Below are 13,560 nucleotides of genomic sequence, written 5' to 3' on the forward strand. Positions count from 1 at the left end.
AAAAGGACCATTTGAATGTATTGTTGAAAACTATGTTATATTCCCTGAAAATAAAGATGACCAATACTTTCTTCCATTTTACTCAGTTACCAATTAATAAGGGGGTTATATAAGCAAACTCTTAGGCCTACCTTCTAGTTTTAAAGGGGGAAAAGGAATCCAAAAGATAGAGAGCAATGTATTTATTTGTTCCCTTAAGCCAAGTAATAATGTATAGGAAAAAAGAAAAAAAAAGAATTATTTCTAAAGTTTTCCCATAATTTTCAGTCAGCAGAAGCTTTATAAACTTGTCAGATTGATGGAGCCGAAACCCATCCCCTTAATTAGGAATATACAAGAAGACATGATGAGGCAGTGAAAACTGCCAATATTCCTATGGGGATGAATAAGTCTAATTAAAAGAACAGCCTACTTTGCCTGCTTGCATTGTGCAAACAATTCTGGTGATGATATATTCCAACCAAATTAAAAAGCAATTAGATTCCACATGCAGATGATTTATAGGGAGACAATAAATTTAAAAAACACAGGATAGTTTACACCTAAGTAGATAGATGGGCACCTCATTATAAAACAGTGCTAGGTGTTGAGCTGGTCTCTTCAGAGTAGACCTCTAGAGGATCAACAGTGTCAGTATAATGAGCTTCAAAGCTTTAGAAATACCTTTAGGAGTAGAAAGGTAGGGGAAATCCACCAAAGCTATTTATTCCTTATTTTTTTTCCCCATGAATAGCTATCACCTACATGGGTGGGAACTAAATTAGAATAACTGAATGTGGTATATACATTAATAGAAAGATATTACCATGGAAGCACCTGAAGATGAGGAATACAACTAAGACAATCAGCTCGCTACCAAGCTTGAGATTTGGGGGTACTAAATTGATTCCAACTAGAATAAATGTTGTATTGTCCCACAAAAGATACATTCTTCAAATGGCAAGAAGCAAGTATAATAAGTGAATAGGAACTTAAAGGAAACATAGTTGCAAAGTCTTAGCATTCATAGTCAAAATAGTTGAGTCTAAAGAAACTAATGGGTATATGTGTGTGTATACACACACACACACACACACACATACACACACACATTTATGTATACCTCCTATGGAATATATTTATTTATCTATTCACTTTATAAATGGAGTCTGGCCATTCAAACTTTTTAACCTTCTTTGTTTATTGGCTTTATTTGATCTGGAAAGCTCCAGTAAGAGAACTGCCCTCCTTCTTCTCTAGTTGGCTTTGCCACCATCTCTTTGGGATGCGTGCATTGCTCTATTCAAGAGAGCATTTTTAAAAGAGTGGATGATACAGTCAAAGGAATAAGCAAGCTTTCTATATGACCTTCTGAAGTCTGAAAATGTTATATCCATGCATACCTCCCACATCCAAAGTCAAGATCAAAAAAAGGTATGATAGGCTAGAGATAATCAAACTATGGCCCAAGTGTTCTAAAAATCTTTTAGGGAAACTATCTTAATAATAATACCAAGATCTTAATGCTACCTACTAGCTACTTTGGACATACTGTCAAAAGAAAGGGGAGAGATTTGTCTAGTGAGAAAAGGAGCCCTTTAACAGAAAGGTATCAACTGTGTAAAATATGCAGCTAGTATTAGCAATTAGATAGATACTACCAAGTTTATTTACCAGTTACATTTTAATTATTCCACCTCTAGAGTCCTGCTGTTTCAATGTACTCTGGAGGTAATCTGGGATTCTCCCAAGCAGGGCACAAAGTACTCCACATCCTGCCAGGCTAGAAAGACTTCACTTAGGAGTTTGTGTCTATTGCCTCAGGATCAGCTTCATCAAGTCCCAAGAGACTCCTCACCAGATAATTATATCTCACAAAGACCTCCTATTAATGTGCTGAGGAGGTTGGTTCTGCCTTAGTGGAGGAAATATCTGATGAAAAACAGGTTCTTTAAGTGTTGGAATAGATATTTGTTTGAGTATAAAGATTGTAAGCAATCACAATGCTGAAATCAACATATAATCCTCCATCTTTCTTTATAGCAATGGTTTCAGTCTTCTGTCTGGCATTTTTCTTTTTCTAGTGTCTGCATGGATTCAGGGAGAAAAAACAAATCTGTGTAAGTTGTCATAATGAAAAGTAATACAGCTTGTCCTTAGAAAGTGGGAGTGGCACTTTGAGGGGAGTGAGTATGAGCCAAAGCATCTGGAGAGATACTGGAGCAAAGGATGCATTGAAAGTATCTATATCCAGTGCAGCTATGTCCAATGCCTTCTTATCTGGGTCCAGGATACAGGGCTTCAAAGGCACTTTTAGCATCAACCAAACCCTTTTTTCAGCAAACTTACTCAGAAGCAATTTTTTTTCTACAGCCTCTCTATTGATAATTTTTCACATTTAAATTTAGTTTGGGGGCAGCAGGGTGGTACAGGGGATAGAGCACTGGACCTTAAGTTAGGAAGACCTGAATGTAAATTTGACCTTAGACACTTATTGGCTGTGTGAGCCTGGGAAAGTTATTTAATCTTGTTTCTTTCAGTTTCCTCATCTGTAAAATGAGCTGGAGAAAAAACAAAAAAACAAAACAAAACAAAAAAAACAAAAAAACAGGCAAACCACTATAGTATCTTTTGATAAGAAAAGCCCAAATGGGGTCATGAAGAATCAGACAACTAAAAAATGACAACCACAAAACCAAATTAAAGCTCCAGTCTTTTTTTAAGATTACTTTTATCTACTTTGTAAGTACCTTTAATTTATCCACTCATTCACACTGTCTCTTCCATTAGAATATAAACATCTTGAAAATACAGGATGTTTTTGCCTTTGTTTATATCCCCAGCACTGCTTGATACATGACTATGGTGATCCATACATAGCAGGTCCTTAATAAATGCTTGTTGATTAACCGATTCACTGACTTACTCAGGCTTGGTTAATAGATTGGAGGTTCATATTGGAAGAAAATTAGAATGTTGACTTCTAAATATTTCTGGTAGAAAAGATGTTAAATAACATGACTTATTTTATTGCATTCCTTCCCTTCTTCCTAAACTATTCCTAAGTCTAACAGTCGATTGTCATGGAAAGAGCACTGGTTTTAAAACCAACATACTACTTGTATGAATCTAAGCAAGTCACACCTCCCTGAGCTTCTGTGTGCTCATTATAGGAGTATGAATTATACTCCTACATCCCAACTCATAGGACTGCTATGAATAATGCATTCTCTAAACCTTGAAGTGCTATGTAAATGCAAATTGTGATAGTGGATAAATGGCAAAGTGAACAAAAGTGTTGGATTTAGGAAAGAAAGCTCTGGATTCAAATGTTGTCTCTGATACTTATAAACTATATGATTCTGATCAAACAACTTAACCTCTATGAACGTCAGGCAATTCTCTATAAATACACTTATCTTCAGCATGGGTGGAAGAGGAATCCCTAAACTTAAGAAATCACAGATCCTTTGAATAATTTAAGGCTGCAGTATCTTAGATAACATATCTCATTTGGTACTTTCACTATCCCTTCAAACAAGATTCTTGTTTTACAGATAAATAATTGAGGTTCTGAAAAATTAAATGATTTGTTCAAGGTCACATGCCTAGTGAATAGTAGAATTGGGCCTCTAAGATTTTGGGCTTCAAAAAAAAAATGATGCTTGTTAATTATCTTATTTTAAATGCCTCAGACCAATCAACAAGTGCTAGATACATAGAGAGTATAATAGGTGCTCAAAAGAATACCTGCTGATGGATTGGCATAGAGAACTGATGTCTAGATGTTTGGGTTATTAGTACTTTGATATGGCAGTCTGGTTCCTGCCTGGGGATCAATTTTCATTCAGAAGCTGGTATTAAGCAAAAGAAACCATCTTCCTTAAATCTCATCTCTTTATGGATGCCTGCTTTGGACCTCTCAGAATAGGGGAACTATTCTCCCCGAGCAGACTCCTTAATTTACTTCCTCTAAAGCCCAAGGTCTTATATGCTTGTACACAGTCTCTGTGTTACCTGGAGCTATTCATTTGGAGCCATTTGATGAGCAGCAACATGACAGGGTTGGGACTAGATGCCCTCTGAGGTTCCTTCTATGGTTGTATCATCCCACGATCCCCCACTAGGATACCTTCCAAGGACTCATCTTCTCTCATCAATATTGCTACCTCCCTTAATGTTGGGAACACAATATGTAACTCTGCTTTACCTCTGGTAGACCTTTTCTTCTCTTCTTGTGAGAGGATGATGGTGATTCAAGGAGACTGAGAGGCAGTTGCTATTCTCTGACTTCCCCACTAAGAGGCGGTTGAGTCTTCTGATCTCTTTCCTCTTCTCTCTACCTTCAATTTATTTTCCCAGTCCACAAGCAACACCTGTGTCAGTGAAGGCTGCCTTGCAATGCCTTCAGATGTTTACAGCTGTGGAGGCTCTCAGAGAATTGATCTGTCCCTTACAGTGCACTTAGGCATAGTCCTTAACACCTTAATATTCCAATTCTTATCATCCCATTAGATCTGAACTGTATGTACCATCCAAAGTGACAATTTGCTAATTAATTGGGCTATTGATGAGAAAGGATTAGTGGAATCTTATAGGTCTCTATACAAGTAACAGACAATATGAACACTGTGAATACTTTGCTTTGTTGTATGACCAAGGGAAGGAAGATATCAGAACAGATAACCAGATGGGTTGTGAATCCTGGTCTGGTCAGAGTATAGTGAGCTATATAAATTTCTGTTCCTTATCTCCAATCAGGGCAACTGTAATGGGAACTCTAGCCAGCTTGTTTTCTCCCTAAGGTGGAAAATCTATTATCAGATCATCCACTCTTAGACCATCTGTCCAACTCCTCCCTTTTTCTATCAAACAATCTTTATCTCCCCACTTCTTCCCAGATTCCTTCAAACATCCTTTATCTCCCTGACTCTTTCCTCGTTTCTCCTCCTTTCTGTCTATAAAAATTAACTCTTCCCGAAGCATGTCACAAAATCACCGTTGAATTTTATCTGTGACCCTTTCTTATGAAAATAAACAAATAAATAAAAATCAAACAGTAGCTTTTGGCATTGTGAATTTGTCACAAGCTTTGCCCCTCGACTTTTTAGTCAATAATTGATCTCCCAAACCTCAACTTAACCTCAGAGAGGGAGGTTCAAAGCTAGATTAAATCCAAAGGTAAATTAAAACACCCAAAATATGGATAGTCTTCTGGTCCAGATGTCTGCTAAGGGAAGAGAGATTGTAAAAAAGATATGGTTGGTTTGATAGGGATGAAACATATGTGCCCTGGAACCTGCTAGGAAAAAAATGGGCTAGGTGACTTGAAGTGATTTTAGTTCTAGTCTTATCACTTACTAGCTATGTGACCTTCTTTCTTTGTCCATGTGGGGAGTCAGACCCTCACATATGGGTGCTCTATCCAATGGAATTCAAATTTTGATTGCTTATATTTAGCAAGGTATCTTAGAGTTTGGAGGTAGTTTGGTTTTTTTTCTTCTTCTTCCTTATTTATTCTATCATTGTTTGTTGAAAAAACTGGGACAATTAACTCTTTTTTCTTATGGAGTTTTCACTTATGATTTCTAGAAATATATCTCTGAAAATCCAGGACTATATAATGTCAATTGGGATTCAAATAGAGTTATTACACCATGCTTTTAAAGCCAAATCACTCTAGTTCTCATTGATTGGTCAATGTGCTTTATTTGGTCGTAGTCTGAGCTGGAATGGCTCAGAATGAATGTAAATAGCAACAATTGTTCCTCTTTTGACCAGAAACCTGGAGGGTCTTCTAATTCTTGATTGATTTTTTTTGTTGTTGGGGGGGAAAAAAAAGGTAAAAGAGGTCATTTTTGCCTCATTTCTTCTTACTTAGCCATAATCATTGACTGGGTACAGCATCAGACAATTGTAACCAGGGAAAGATCTTAACTTACAAAGGCCAAAGTCTTCCATTTCATCTGAGCCCATGTACAGTGATCCTGATCTAGACCCAAATGAGTTAGGAGAAAGTGAGGCAGGTGACTTTGCACAGCCCTGTGTTATGTAAATCCAATTCACTTGCAAATCACAGCCCTCCCTCCCTCCCTCCCTCCCTCCCTCCCTTCCTCCCTCCCTCCCTCCCTCCCTTCCTCCCTCCCTTCCTCCCTTCCTTCCTCCCTTCCTTCCTCCCTTCCTTCCTTCCTTCCTTCCTTCCTTCCTTCCTTCCTTCCTTCCTTCCTTCCTTCCTTCCTTCCTTCCTTCCTTCCTCCCTTCCTTCCTCCCTTCCTTCCTCCCTTCCTTCCTCCCTTCCTTCCTCCCTTCCTTCCTTCCTTCCTTCCTTCCTTCCTTCCTTCCTTCCTTCCTTCCTTCCTTCCTTCTCCCTAGTGGGCTCAGATGACTCTGATGGAGATGATGAGGCTGATGACTTTGCACAACTCTGCCTCGCTCAAATCCAATTCACTTTCAAGTCAAGACATCACTTTCCTGATATAATTGGTCCTCTTCCTACCACCATTGTTTGAGGGCAAAGGCTATTATCCCAAATATGAAATTGGCACAATAGTTAAAGCACAGGATGTTTGTTTAAATTCTGTCTTAAACATTTACTGAATGATTTCTTCACCAATGTGACTAGCTGACAAAATTGCCAGTGACTATCAGACCAGTTGGTGATGATTTGAACTATTAAAAAATAAATCTTACTAGCCTAATGCTAATGGATGACTCAAACAACCAGAGACAACTGACGAAGGAACATCAGAGCACGTCTGAATGCACTATCTTCCACCCACTTGTCTCTGATGAGTCAAAATCAGAGTCACCTTCCCTAGGGACAGTAGTCTGAGGACACCAACTTTCACTCACTGCTTCATAAATGTCATAATAGCAGACAGTACTGTCAGTAAGCTGAAAGTCATCCTTTGCTCTTCTTTCTCTCACACATTTCACTTTGTTAGTTGCCAAGTCCTGTCCATTACTTCAACATAACATTTCTTACATCTGCCCCTTACTCTCAACTTAACTAATTTAAAATCCTTATTGCCTTCTACTCCCTCTTTTAATTCTTAGTCTTCTGATAATATCCTAACTGGTCTTCCTTCTTAAAGTGTCTTTCCAATCCATCTTTCACACAGATGCCCAAATGACCTTCCTAAAACATAAGTCTAATAATAACAATGGTTGACTTGGTGATACCACTATTAGACCTATCCCCTAAAGAGATAAAAGAGAAGGAACCCAAAGGACCCAAATATATAAAAATCTTTACAGAAATTTTGCTATAGAAAATAATTTGAAATTAAGATATTGTCCAACAATTGGAGGACTAAATAAATTATAATCTATGAACTTAATGAAATGTTATTGATCTGTAAATGATAAAAGAGATCATTTTAGAGAAACCTAGGAAGACATTAACTAATGTAGGATGAATTGAGAAGAATAAGGGAAATAATTTATATAATAACAAGAACACTGTAAAAAAAAATCATTAAAACCAATTATTAACAACAACAACAAAAAAAAAAAAATAAAAAAAGAACCACTTCTATAGGAGAAGGGCCAGTAACCTCCTGTTCTTTTGGTAAACCATAAACTTTCCCCCAGCTTTTTTAGAGAAAGGTAGAAATATTTGCCTGATATCAACAAAATGTCTACACTTCAAGCTTCCTTGGAAGCATCTCTTCTACCCAGTAAAAGATTGTAGGTTCTCAGGACTAAAAGCAAAATGCATCAGATACTCAGTGCTCTCAGGTTTAATCTTTATATCTTAATCTTAATCTTTTCTTCAGAGTAAGATTTTCAATATTTTTTGGTCTCAGGACTTTTATTTTTGGGGATTATGTCTGTTGATATTAATTTATTAGAAAATTAAAAACTTATTAAAATGTTTTAAATTTGCTTAAGGTAATAAACTCAATTTTTAAAAAAATAAAATAACATATTATATTAAAATAAATATTTTTTCCAAAGCAAAACAAAATTTATGAGAAAGAGTGGCATTGTTTTATATATAGTTTTTACATATCTCTTTAATGTTTGGCTTGATAGAAAACAGCTGGATTCTTGTATCTAATTCTTCACTTAATCTGTTGTGATAGGATGTTTTGGTTGAATTATATGAAGAAAATCCAGCCTCACACTGATTTGTAGTTGGAAAAGGGAAGAGTATATTAATAGGCAAATAAAGACTTAGTGTTATTATGAAAAAAGTTTTGACCTCAACTACCCCCGAAAGAATCTCAGGGAGGACTACACTTTGAGAATCTCTGCTAGGCTCTTCCTGGTCCAGGTGCTTGGCCCTCTATATTAGAGACCTCATTGTAGGTTATGGTGATTCCAAATAGACCTCCCAGCGTTAATCTTTGAAGGTTAAACTTTAAAACAAGTCTTTTTGGGGGAGAGGGTTCTAATGACTTCCAAACAGCACTGGAGTTTTAAGTTTCCCAGTTTTCAAAAACTAAGACTCTTCTGTTCTCTCTAACAGATGAATGGGCGAGGAAATGATACAAAGGCAAACTAAGTCCAAGAGTAAGATAACTGTCTCCTCTGCCAGTTTGAACCAAATTTCTGGTCTTTTCATATGCAGATGTAGTCAATTCAAAGGCTCACAGGGGCCTTTTAACACTTTTTTACAAATAAAAATTTAATTAAATTTTTAGACTAGAAGAACAAGGCATAATTTTTTAAAAATAGCAATGGCAAATGTATCCTTTTCAGATCATGATGCAATAAGAATTACATTTAATAACGGGCTATGGAAAGATAGATTAAAATTAATTAACTAAATAATCTAATCCTAAAGAATGGGTAGGTCAAAGAACAAATCATAGAAACAATCAACAATTTCATTAAAGAGATGACAAAAATAAGACAACATACCAAAATTTATGAGATGTGGACAGAGCAGTACTTAGGGGACAATTTATATCCCTAAATGATTACATCAATAAAACAGTTATACCTTAAGCAAATTAGGAGAGCAATGACAAATAATAGTCCTGTCAAATCTATGGGGAAGGGAAGAATTTATGACTTAATAAGAAACAGAGATCATTACCAGATACAAAATGGACATTTTTTATAATATTAAATGTAAAAGGTTTGGAACAAACAAAGAATAGAAGAAATCTGGAAAACAATTTTTACAGCAAGTATTTTTTATAAAGGCCTCATTTCTCAAATATATAGAGAACTGATTCAAATTAATAATAAAATAAGTTATTCTTCACTTGATAAATGGACAAAGGATGTGAACAGATTGTTTTCAAATGGAGAAATCAAGGCTTTTTATAGTCATATAAAAATGCTATAATTCACTAATTGACTAGGGAAATTAAAATTAAAAAAACTCTGAGGTATCACTCTTCATACCTATCAGACTGGCTAAGATGACCAAAAAAGGAAAAATAATTCTATTGGTGGAATAATATACTGATCCAATCAATCTGGAGAGCAATTTGGAGCTACAGCCAAAGAGCTACAAAGCTGTGCATATCCTTTGACCTATCAATGCCACTACTAGATCTGTATCCCAAAGAGTTGAAAAAATAAACAAAAGAGGAAAAAACTTGTTTGTACAAAATATTTACAGCACTTCCTTTTGTAGTGAAGAATTGAGGAGATGCCCATCAATTGAGGAATAGCTGAACAAGGTATGGTAGATGATTGTAACAGTTATTACTGTGCTATAAGAAATGATAAGTAAGCTGATTTCAGAAAAACTGGTATATAAACCAATGCAAAGTAAAGTAAGCAGAACCAGGAGAACTTTGTATACAGTAACAGCAATATTTTACAATGATCAGCTATGAATGATTAGCTATTCTCAGTAATACAATGGCTCAAGCTAATTCCAAAGGACTCATGATGAAAAATGCTATTCACCTCCAGAGAAAGAACTGATAAGAGTATGAATGAAGATTGAAGCACATCAGTTTTCACTGTCTTTTTCTTATTTTTTTTCCTCTGATTCCATTTCTTCTCTCATATTATGACTAATATGGTAATATGTATTGCATGATTGTATAAATTCTATCAAATTGCCCCACGTAACTGAGGAAAAAATAAAATATTACTTGAAAAAATTAGGAAATGCACAGAACAAAAAGCCTATTTCACAGCTAGGGTGTTATATTTAGTGAAAGGATCACTAGTCAAAGGCTCAGCATCATATCTTGGTTAAGGCTTTGTATAATATCTTGAAGCTTACCTATTTACTGTGACTGGGTTACCACAGTGATCTGAAGAAATCAAATAACAGTTTCCTGATTCCCTCCAATTCCATTCAGCAGCATTTGATCAGGAATTAGGAGGCAAATGAAGGGAATAATCCAGAATTTGTAAAGTATGATTAGAGAGAGAATAAGGAATAGGGGATTTAAGAGAAGATAATTTAGAGCTGAACTGGTTCACCAAGGGATTAAGATTGGGAAAACAGGAAAATGTAACTGTAATAGCAGTAGTAATAGCTTGACACAATACTGAGGATTGTAAGAATTGGAGGTCAGAGTGATGAAAAATAGTGGGTTTAAGAAAAACTAGGCATGGGGAAAAATTGTCAACAAGATTACCATCTAACCCACATCATTTCATCTTGTTCACAAAAAAAAAAAAAAAAGAAATAATTTATTTTGCCAACATCCAGATGCCCTATGTTTTGGTATTTCTCTGATTCATCAGCTTAGTTGGTGTTCCAAATATTTACTTTTTTATGGAAATACATACTTTCACTTTATGCAAAGAATTCTAATGGATTTCCCAAGCAAAATTTCATTTAAAAAAATCCATTGGACATGGTTCTTTTTACAATGAGATGATTCAGGCCAATTCCAATAGACTTGTAATGGTGAGAGAGACATCTGCATCCAGAAAGAGGACCATGGGGACTGAATGTAAATAACAATATAGTATTTTTGATGCAGTTAGTGGCAGTGCAGAGAGTTGTGGGAATCCCCTCTGGTCAATGCAGGTCCAATGTGAAAGAATTTATGAACCCGAAAAGTCTGAATGGCAAAAGGGAAGTTTATTGTTGGCATTGAAAAGCCAGCTTTGCTAGGAAGACAGACTTCTTAGTGACAAGGGGGAAATAACAAAAGGTTATCACTGAGAAGAGAGTCTCTTCATAGCAGGGGGAAAAAGTCCTGGGAGGCAACTGTTCCAAGAGGAGAGGTCCCTTGGCAAAGCATAATCCTACTTTGGACTTCTACAGAGATTTCAAGTTTTAAATTGTCTTTTTATAAGAAATCTGAGACTGGGGCTTCTATTGAATGAGATTCCTTTAATGTTGTCACTGCCCCCAGGCTGAGATTTCCAGTTGAATGAGACCACTTAAGTTCTAGCTACTAAGAGTAGCCCTGGACTAATTTTCAGCTCAATAGAGGATGCACCACCAAGATAACAGAATGAAACCACTAATCTCCATTCCTGAAGGTGGGTCTCTCCCAAAGGAGAGTTTCTCAGCATTTACCTCCATTGCTCTCCAAAAGCCCAGGAGGACACAATTTATATCATTTTCATCTTTTTTTTATTGTTTGCTTGTTTTTATTTTCTCACTTTTTTCTTTTTTGATCTGATTTTTCTTATGCAGCATGATAAATGTGAAAATATGTGTAGAAGAATTGCACATGTTTAACCTATGTTGGATTACTTGCTGTCTAGGGGACATGATGGGGGGAAGGGAAGGAGAAAAATTTGGAACTCAAAGTTTTGCAAGGGTAAACTGATGAGGTTCTAGTGATAGTCAGAGTTGTGGAAATTCCCTTTTAGTCGGCACAGGTCCTTTGTGAAAGAATTCAAGAACCAGAAGAGTTGTAGATGGCAAAAAGGGAAGTTTATTGTTGGATGAGAAGCCAGCTTTGCTAGAAAGACTGACTTCTTCAGTGGGAAAGTCTTGGCAGAGAAATAATAAAAGGTTTTTCTCTGAGAAGAGAATGTCTTCACAGCAGGCAGGGTCCTGGCAGCTATGCCAAAGAGGCAAAACATGCTACTTTGGACATTCTGCAAAGAAGTGAGTTAAGAAACATCCTTTTTAGAAAATCTAAGGCTCAGGTTTCAAGTTGAAAGAAAGCCAAAGTCCCCAGGCCTAGATCTCCAATTGAATAGAAATCACTTTTTGAAGGCTTCTAGAATTTGGAATTTCCTGAAAAGGGTCTGCATCAATGGGGTAATTTGCCTTAGAAAAGTCAAAACTATCTGCACACTTTTTGAAAATATAAAGCTATTGAGGCAGGTAGGTGGTGCAGTGGATAGAGCACCAGCCCTGAAGTCAGAAGGACCTGAGTTCAAATTTGGTCTCTGGCACTTAATGCTTCCTAGCTGTGTGACTCCTGGCAAGTTACTTAATCCCAAATGCCTCACCAAAAAAAAAAAAAAAATAAAAAAAAATAAAAATATATATATATATATATATATATATATATATATATATATATATCCATGTTTCATTTTCTTCAGTTGATTATATTTTTTTCCTTAAAATGGAGAGGAAGGGGAGAAAGAGTTATTCAGAAACTAAGAACTCAATAATTAGCCAGTGATCTTATGTAGTAGCAAAAGTGTTTGATTTTTATTCAGGGGTCCTGCCTCTGCTAATTATTACCTGCTTTACTTTGGATAAATCACTTAACTTTTTGAGCTTGATTCCTCACCTGCAAAATGACGGGTTAGAGTACTTTAAACTCTTTTAACTCAAAATGTACAATATACTCATTCTTCTAAGAAACTGGTAACCTAGTTTTGAAGGCAAAACTAACATATACAAACTAATTAGAGAATCATTGTTTGAGTGTATGCACTAATTATAAGCATAGTAAGGATTCAGAAAAGAAAGTTCTACGAGGTTTAAAGTAATTTAAAACAGCTTTGTGCAAGAACTGGGTCATGAGCTGAGACTTTAAATTATGTTTTCTCATGATTCTGAGTTGTAGCTTGAAGGAAATCTGCAACAGAAAGCTGAGATAATGAATATGATAGGGCTTTGAAAACTAAATGGCTATAAAAATGCAAGAAAGAGATAATGATGATGACTGATCATAATGGGTGAGCTAGTTGCTAAGGGCAACATGACCTGAAGTGGAAACCACTGGATGCAAAGTACTAGTAAGTATTCTGGTTGGGAGTAGGAAAAATTTTCTCTCCTTTGACTGGATTCCCTTTTGATTGGGGAAAAAAAAAAAATCATTATTGGAGATAAATCTGTATAACTCATCTTCTTTTCACATGTGGAAAAAAAGCAGAAATTCTTATTGTTTATGAGTATCCGTAAAAGCCCTAAGAGATTATGAGATAAAGATCACAAGTAAGTTTATGGATATATCCTAATCAAATCTAGTGATAAAATCAGGTTTAGATTAGGCTATAATCAATATCCATTGAAGATTAGTTGGAAAGATATCAGAATGTGCTTAGGTGTTTATTTCTTTAAAACTTGCTATATAGTGGCATTACATTAAAAAAAATCTCTTTAGTGTGAAGTTCTTTTTTATTATAAATCATGAGTAAGAAAGTACATTTGTGCAAATGTTTTCTTTTATATGTTAAGCTATATTGTACTTTGTTTGTTGAATGCATAGTAAAGCAGAAAAAGCATTTATT

This window comes from Sminthopsis crassicaudata, chromosome 4, assembly GCF_048593235.1.
Source record: "Sminthopsis crassicaudata isolate SCR6 chromosome 4, ASM4859323v1, whole genome shotgun sequence".
Lineage (NCBI taxonomy): Eukaryota > Metazoa > Chordata > Mammalia > Dasyuromorphia > Dasyuridae > Sminthopsis > Sminthopsis crassicaudata.